Source organism: Dreissena polymorpha, chromosome 5, assembly GCF_020536995.1.
Source record: "Dreissena polymorpha isolate Duluth1 chromosome 5, UMN_Dpol_1.0, whole genome shotgun sequence".
NCBI lineage: Eukaryota > Metazoa > Mollusca > Bivalvia > Myida > Dreissenidae > Dreissena > Dreissena polymorpha.
This window is the reverse complement of record NC_068359.1, coordinates 27,422,415-27,431,838: the sequence shown is the minus strand read 5'-3', so window position 1 is coordinate 27,431,838 and position 9,424 is coordinate 27,422,415. Positions and strand designations below refer to the sequence as shown.

At 35.3% G+C, this 9,424-nt stretch overlaps 2 protein-coding genes across 3 annotated transcripts in view; both read left to right on the top strand.

Annotated features, from left to right (window-relative positions):
- Positions 1-4,254, top strand: part of LOC127880592 (uncharacterized) — a 232,727-nt gene extending 228,473 nt beyond the window's left edge. For both annotated transcript variants that reach the window (XM_052427909.1, XM_052427911.1), the window contains one exon: positions 3,175-4,254. The gene's annotated coding sequence lies outside the window, so the exon portion shown is untranslated. The remainder of the gene's footprint in view (positions 1-3,174) is intronic.
- LOC127831123 (uncharacterized) overlaps positions 1-9,424 on the top strand; it is a 226,708-nt gene that overhangs the window by 104,803 nt on the left and 112,481 nt on the right. The gene's annotated exons all lie outside the window — the stretch shown is intronic.

Genomic DNA, 9,424 nt, shown 5'->3' with positions numbered 1-9,424 from the left:
AAGGTCAAGGTCAAGGTCATCCTTCAGGGTCAAAGGTCAAATATATGGGTCAAAATCGCTCATTTAATGTACACTTTTGTAATATTTCAATATTCACGATAGCAACTTGATGTTTGGCATGCACGTGTATCTCATGGAGCTGCACATTTTGAGTGGTGTAAGGTCAAGGTCAAGGTCATCCTTCAAGGTCAGAGGTCTAATATATATGGCCAAAATCGCTCATTTTTAAGGTCATATTTCAAGGTCAAAGGTCAAATATATGGGAGGACATAGTGCTTCACAAGCAAATCTTGTTATAAGATAAACTCACTGTTAACATTACTTTGTACAAGCCATTGTTATAAAAAACATTTCTTGTGTCAATGCTAAAATATGTATTAAATTGTTAAAATAATGCACAGTAACAACTTCTGAAGAGAAAAATATACTTAAGGCAATAGAAACACATTGTTATATGAAATGCTTTTTATTAAGAACACCTACTTAAAATTTGTTTAATTTTGTTTTACATTATCTGAAGAAAAAATAGTACCTTGTAATTTGAAATCAGTCAATGAAAAATTAAGGGAGTGTTGCCATATGCTAACAATAGTCAAGAAGTGCAATTGTCTCTATTGGTAATACAACAGAGCAATACAATTTGCTTAAACAAGATTACAGCATAAAGGGTGCCATTCTTGGCTACGGGTGCAGTTTTGAATACCAACCAAGCAGTGGTCTAATGGTAAGATGCTGGCTTAGGGATCGAGAGGTCCCGGGTTCGAATCCCGCCCTGACCGCTGGAATTTCCTTGAGCAAGAAATTTATCCCACAACTGCTCCTCTCCACCTAGGTGTATAAATGGGTACCTGTGAGGGAAATAAGCCAATGTGCCGTGACTGCATACTGCGCCAAGATGTTAACGGACGACTTATGACCCAGTGATCAGGGAAAAACTGTAAAGCGCCTTTGAACGCACATCTCGAGTATGAAAAGGGCGCTATATAAATGTGGAATAAAAAAAAAAGAATAAATGAAAGCTTATCAGAATTTATTTGAGAAGTCACAGTGACTTGACCATTGACCTAGTGACCCCAAAATGGGTGTGGTGTGTAGAACTCATCAATGTGCATCTACATATGAAGTTTGAAAGTTGTAGTTGGAAGCACTTTGATTTTAGAGCCAATGTTAAGGTTTTAGCACGACGCAGACGGCGGACGACACGACGAACTGGCTACGACAATACCTCGGGTTTTCTCCGTTTATACCGAGCTGAAAATAAAAACTAAGATGTCTGCTTTGCAATTTCTTCAAAAAATAGACACTTATGAATGTGCTTATATTAAACGTGAACAGTATTGACATATTGATTACGATAACGTTTGACATTTTATTAGTTTTGTAATAGCGTGTTTGACCTTTCGCATTGACCATCCCACAATCCCACATTTGCTTTCAGTGGGGCCAGTTTCTGTAAATCTTCCACAACAAGTTTAGCAAATGTTTTATGACCAGATTTCCTCATATTTGGGAGTGTTTATATTTAACTTTTATTGAATGCATAAAACACGTTTGTTCTGTTTTTGAATAGCTGAAAATAGCTTGATGTTTGTAAATTGTGTGACATGTTGATCAAATTGATACATAGAAAAAAACACATTTTGCATTTATTTGTATTTGTAGCTAAGCAACACATGTTACCAAATACAAATTTAAGTATTTGGTATAAATATATAATGATTTGCTATATTCGTAATATCGTATGAAATGCAATTTTAAATATAATGTGTTAATATGTTTGTCTACTCCAAATAATTATTGTATATAAGTAAATATAGGGTAAAAATGTCTATGGAAAGTATCCGTAGGCACGTTTCAATTGCTTGTGTACCTCATATGGATCAGGGTCTTTCTAAATTATTGCATGAGTGTTAATGCCTATGTCTGATTGTGTAAATATCTTCAAATATATTTGTTAAGAGGATTTTAATATTAAAAGATAAACTAGTATCTAAACTTTAACCGTGCATCTTTTGCATTTATTTTAACGTGTTTATATTGTTTGGCTTACAGAGTTTAATATTGTCTATATTCGTGCGTACTTTTATTGTGATTGATTTGGTAAGACAAAGTGCATATCACTAATGCTGTTGTTTTTGTTTTATGTTATATGTAAATAATTAAACATGTTTATTTTGGTGATATGTATTTCCAAATCTAAGTGTGTTGTTGCATTCTCAATAAAGTACATAGCCATACACGTGGAATAGTATTGCTAAGTGACAATTTGTTGTCTTTACAAATAAAATCCGCAAGGATTGTCGTTTCAATTATATATAGCTTTCCCCTATTGAACCTGGGTAAAAACGTGACCGTGAGCTCATTTTGTTTTATGTTGACTGCCAATATAATTATATATATATATATATATAGAAAGAAATTGTTCAAAAGGTTATCTTATACCCTAGCGCTTTCGACTACACGTCTTCTTCAGGGGTGTATACAGATATGAGTCCCCAGTGCGAATGCACAATAGAGGTTAACTTATTGGCTTTCAGTCTTTGTTTTTTTTAGTTATATGTCGTTTTATATTTTTTATTTATGCATATTAAAATTGTGTTATAGACTGACGCCCGTAATATAATTTATATCGATGTTATAATAAAAAATATTATAATTTGCAGTGAACGTTTTGCATTCAGTATTGTGTCATATTTATGCCCCCCTTCGAAGAAGAGGGGGTATATTGCTTTGCACATGTCGGTCTGTGGGTCCATCCACCAGGTGGTTTCGGGATGATAACTCAAGAACGCTTGTGCCTAGGATCATGAAACTTCATAGGTTCATTGATCATGACTCGCAGATGACCCCTATTGATTTTGATGTCACTAGGTCAAATGTCAAGGTCACGGTGACCCGAAATAGTAAAATGGTTTCCGGATGATAACTCAAGAACGCTTAGGTCTAGGATCATGAAACTTGATAGGTAGATTGATCATGACTCGCAGATGACCCCTATTGATTTTCAGGTCTTTAGGTCAAAGGGCAAGGTCACAGTGACCCGAAATAGTAAAATGGTTTCCAGATGATAACTCAAGAATGCTTAGGCCTAGGATCATGCAACTTGATAGGTAGATTCATAATGACTCGCAGATGACCCCTATCGATTTTCAGGTCACTAGCACAAAGGTCAAGGTCACAGTGACCCGAAATAGTAAAATGGTTTCCGGATGATAACTCAAGAACGCTTATGCCTAGGATCATGAAACTTCATAGTACATTGATCATGACTCGCAGATGACCCCTATTGATTTTAAGGTCACAAGGTCAAAGGTCAACGTCACGGTGACCCGAAATAGTAAAATGGTTTCCGGATGATAACTCAAGAACGCTTATGCCTAGGATCGTGAAACTTCATAGGTACATTGATCATGACTCGCAGATGACCCCTATTGATTTTAAGTCACAAGGTCAAAGGTCAAGGTAACGGTGACCCGAAATAGTAAAATGGTTTCCGGATGATAACTCAAGAACGCTTATGCCTAGGATCATTGAACTTGATAGGTAGATTGATCAGGACTCGCAGTTGACCCCTATTGATTTTCAGGTCACTATATCAAAGGTCAAGGTCACAGTGACCAGAAATAGTAAAATGGTTTCCGGATGATTACTCAAGAATGCTAATTGCTACGATCATAAAACTTCATAGGTACATTGATTATGACTCGCAGATGACCCCTATCGATATTGAGGTCACTAGGTCAAAGGTCAAGTTCACGGTGACCCGAAATAGTAAAATGGTTTCCAGATGATAACTGAAGAACGCTTATTCCTAGGATCATGAAACTTGATAGGTAGATTGACCATGACTCGCAGATGACCCGTTTTGATTTTCAGGTCACTAGGTTAAAGGTCAAGGTCACGTTGACCCGAAATAGTAAAATGGTTTCCGGATGATAACTCAAGAACGCTTATGGCTAGGATCATGAAACTTGATAGGTATATTGATCATGACTGGCAGATGAGCCCTATTGATTTTCAGGTCGCTAGGTCAAAGGTCAAGGTCACAGTGACATAAAACATATTCACACAATGGCTGTCACTACAACAGAGATCCCATATGGGGGTCATGCATGTTTTACAAACAGCCCTTGTTATTTTTCGTTTTATGATAATGTACATACACTTATTATAATTGTGTGTTATAAAATGGCGCTTAAAATGTTTATTATATCGATATAACGTTTAAATGATTAAAATGGAAGTTAGAATTTAGCGTGAAGTTGTTTTATTTTTAATATGTTGTTTTTATTTATTCCATGGCACTGAAGAGTATTGAGTCGCCTTATATATATATATATATATATATATATATATATATATATATATATATATATATATATATATATATATATATATATATATATATATATATATATATATATATATATATATACATACATACATATATGCACATACACAAACATGTATATAAATATATACTATAATATAATGGTCGTCGGACCATTGTGTTTTTGCTTCTATACAAAACAAAATGATATTGTCAAACGAGTGGCCAGATTCGCTGAAGTGTGCGGCAACGGGAGACCTATTGAATTGGCGAGTTTTCCAGTCGGACCTATGTAGATTAATGCGCTTGGTCAATGCCAGTTTTGTTTCGCCAACATATTGTTTCTTACAAATACTGCACGTCATCAAATATAGGACATTTGCAGTTTTACAGTTGTGGTAACCTTTATCGGACGAAATGGCACCAGATGTGGCTTTTAATGTATTTGATGGGCGCATCATATTGCATATTTGGCAACGCATGGTTTTGATTCTCCTAGAACAGCTTCTTCGGAAGTTGGTGTACTTTTGGCATGTACCAGAATGGATCTTCTATATGCCAAAATGGGCTTTTCAGGAAATATACGTTTAAGCTTGCTTGATTTTTCGATTGTGGTCCAGTGGCGGTCAATGATGTCTTTTATTTTTGACAGACCTGGATGGTAAGTGACCTCAAACGGTATACGAGTGTTTGGCGTTTTGCTTTTGTATTTGAGTAGGTTTATATATATATATATATATATATATATATATATATATATATATATATATATATATATATATATATATATATATATATATATATATATATATATATATATATATAAAGCCGTGCTCTGGGGAAAAGTGGTTAATGCACGTGCGTAAAGCGTCGTCCAAGATAGGCCAGTGCAGTCCACATAGGCTTATCAGGGACGACACTTTCCGCCTAAACAGGATTTTTGCTAAGAAGATAGTTTATTTTAACGAAAATATAAAAGCGGAAAGTGTCATCCATGATTAGCCTGTGCGGACTACACAGGCTATCTGGAACGACATTTTATTGACATGCATTAAACCCGTTTTCATAGAGCAAGGCCCATATATATTTATGATATGGGTAACAAACAAACAAGTACTTCTTCGACTGTAACAGGAAAACGAACACCGTTGACGTTATGTTGTTCATTGATTAAAGAGATATTTTTTATGTCATACCATTGTCTTCTTATTGTATAAACTTTACAAAGTACGCGATTGTTCTGCTCAATAATAAATCAAAACACAATGCGCATTCGATCCTGAACTGTCGGCTGCTAACATTCTCTCCGGTGCGCACGTGCAGAAAATGAACGACAATTAGTCTCACTCACTTTTTTTACTTCACATTCTTCCGGTCCGCGTTAAAGGTCACATAACGCCAAACCGGAACTCCTGTTTGCAGGGTTACATGCAGTCAGTTTGATACTTAGCACACATTGTTCAGTGCATGCTGCCTAGGATTTGTAAAATACATTGCAAATAGTTGTTTTTGGTATTAATTTGAAGGTATATTTGTAAGCAATAAGAAAAAAAAGCCATATTTGTGCTCTACTTTTTCTGTTGATGGTTCCCGGCTTTGAAAGTAGGTCATACTATTTGAGCCCAAAATGGTCGCATCCACATCTGTCAAAACTGGTGTGCTTATTCTAAGGTAAATATTTTGAGGTACAACACATAGAATTTGATGACATGCATTTTTTAAAAAGATTATGCATTTATCTTTCCAATGATGTATGATGATATAGTACTGAAACGCTTGGTCATGGTAAAAATTGATATCGAACTTCAACTATTTTATATGTAATATAGAAGGAAATTAATTGCGCATGCGTAACCTAAACATCAAGAGGGACGCGTGGTTTGTGTGTTTTCAAACAGGCGTTTAATTGGCGTGAATCAAGCGCCTCTAATGCAGTGACCAGGTCATAATACACTAAATAGTTTCCCCATATAATTCAATGTAAAAGCGACAACTTTGAGCGAAAATAAATGCAACATTTTGCACATAGAGACCCCCATAACCATACCTTTTCTTAGAGGCCATTCTAAGCGGAATCGATATATGCAATAAAAAAGATATGTCATGTACAAAGCAAGAAAGAACTTGACACAAATCAAAATCGACTGTTTTTGCAACTTTTTTTTCGGCCGTTTCTTAGTGGAATGTAACCTTTTCTAGTGCAATGGTTTACTATAGTCTTCAAGTGTATCATATTTCAGGGATTCAGTAGTGAACACCTATTCATGCCCTACCATTATCTTCGCAAGATAACATCCGAATAATGGTAAAAAGTGTAAAAATTGCCTTCCTGTCAACAATGATATTTTTTTAGAGAGTACATTTAGTGTATTGTAACCTATAAGACAACGTTTACTGTTAACATCGCGAAAAATAAGCACTTCTCGATACTTGTAAACCTATTTTCTATGTGCATGCCAATTTTCAGACCGATCTTTCACGTAGAAATGCTTGAAAATGCATTTTATTATAACCCCTGATAAGCCATGTGGCTTTCGCGTTCGGAGCTTTGATGTATAACGGGCGTTCAGGCGTAAAACGATTACCCTAAATAATTACAATCGGTCAAAATACTGGAATATTGTTACAAGCTATGTAGAAAAAGAAGTAAACAATTGTTAAAACGTGTTCATGAGCTCTTTCAGCACAAATTGTTGCGATTTGAAATGCTTAAGACGAGTTTTTGTACGTTTTTTTTTTCTTATATTCCTCTGAAAACGTATTTTTTTCTTAAAAACTCACGATGCTCCTTAAATTCATGAAACAAACGCATTTATTCCGTGAAATTTGCCAAAACGCGTCATATTCCACTAAAAAATGATGATTTTCTGTAAAAACAGCTCCTTTGTGACTAGGCCTGGTTTTGCGTTTAGGTCATAATACACTAAATAGTTTCCCTATATAATTCAATGTAAAAGCGACAACTTTGAGCGAAAATAAATGCAACATTTTGCACATAGAGACCCCCCATAACCATACCTTTTCTTAGAGGCCATTCTAAGCGGAATCGATATATGCAATAAAAAAAGATATGTCATGTACAAAGCAAGAAAAAACTTGACACAAATCAAAATCGACTGTTTTTGCAACTTTTTTTTGGCCGTTTCTTAGTGGAATGTAACCTTTTCTAGTGCAATTGTTTACTATAGTCTTCAAGTGTATCATATTTCAGGGATTCAGTAGTGAACACCTATTCATGCCCTACCATTATCTTCGCAAGATAACACCCGAATAATGGTAAAAAGTGTAAAAATTGCCTTCCTGTCAACTATGATATTTTTTTTAGAGAGTACAGCCCAATATGAAGCGATCATTTAGTGTATTGTAACCACCAGAGCGACGCGCTTAATTTGAAATCCAGATTTGCAAGGCTTAATCGATTCCAAAATAAACAAACACGCGGACAAACAAAACATGGAACGCCATTGATAGTCTGTTTACGCGTGCCTCGTACATATGGCTTTCAAATGAAGGAATTTATATATGAAAATAATTCAGCAGCGATCTTTGAAAACGTGGCTTAATGCATGTGTGTAAAGTGTCGTCCCAGATAAGCCTGTGCAGTCCACCCAGGATAACAAGGACGATACTTTCCGCATTTATTGCTTCTTACATTTCAAGGAAGAATACTTCACGAAATCTAATCAAGGCGTAAAGTGTCGTCCCTGATAAGCCTGTGCAGTCAGCACATGCAACGACATTCTCCTCATTAACGAAAGTTTTCGTTTACAGGAAGTATTTTTTTCAGCGAAAATCCAGTTCTGGCTAAAAGTGGCGTAACGTAATAACTTAACGGACCTAAAGGCTAATCGGGACGACACTTTACATACATGCATTAGGCCCCGTTTTCCAAGTGCGAGGCTCAAGTGTTTTGTACCTCTTGCCGACGTCATATTTTGCACAGTTATTCCTGAAGTATGCTTTTAAGTAAACAAGTTATTTCTGTGTTGTAATGACTTTGATTTAGAAGATGAATACTATTTACATGTGTATATGCCACTAAGTTAAGAAAAACTTATATTTGCCGTTCATTTTGTATAAGCCCATCTGTATATAAATTCCACAACTTACTAGTTTCATGTGACAAATCAACAATGTATAATGTTTGTAGATTTATTAAAGAAGCTTTTGTTAAAAGAAATACAATACTTAATAATACTGTTCATTAAACTTCAGTACCGCCTTGATAGAACCTAGGTGTTCTTACCATCGATTGTATTTATTGGTATTTTTATTCTTTAATGTTATCTTGTTATGCCTTGTTTCGAGACAGAGAATAGTATGTGTATTTAAGCATGAAGACAATGTACAATTGTATAAATCTGAATAAACTATCTTTCTGTCTATTTGTCTGTCTGCTTTCTTCAAGCCTCAATTCCTATTGGAATTTAAGGGTTTAGATGCAAATATGTTGCTTTGCTTAATTGTTTGCAATACTCTTTGAGTGCACAAACGTGTGTTAACGTTGCTGTTGTTGTCTTTTACAGCAAACGAACTCACCTTCAAGGCATCAGAGAAACGTAAAGTGCACTGGTAATTTTAAATTCTACTGCTTTAGTGAGAATTCGGCATTCGCTTTGTCATGATCATGAGAAGTACCAAATCAAGGTGTTATAATTATTAAGTCTCGTGGTATTAAGATATATCATTGTGTAAATCATCTAACCTGACAGCAATAGACCTTTTTGCACAATAAGCAAAAACTGATTAGAGCGCGAAGTATCGTTACTCGCAGAAGTCCAGAACGAGGCTGGACGTTATCCATTCTTAATAGGGAACCTCGATAGCATTTTCTAACATTTTATATTAACTTTGTTTGATGTCCCTATCTTGTCGTTGGTATTGTTTAAGTGTAAAACACAAAATTGTTGAAAACTGGCAATTTTCGTTGTATATTAAAATACGTCCTTTAAAGTTAGGAACGTTTTTCGTGGTAAACATTATTATCATGTTCATATATTTTCATGACGCCAAAGTGAATAAAGTGAATACAAATATTTCACACCATATGATGAGTGGATGAACATATCCCCCACGGAGGACTGTCGCCGTTTA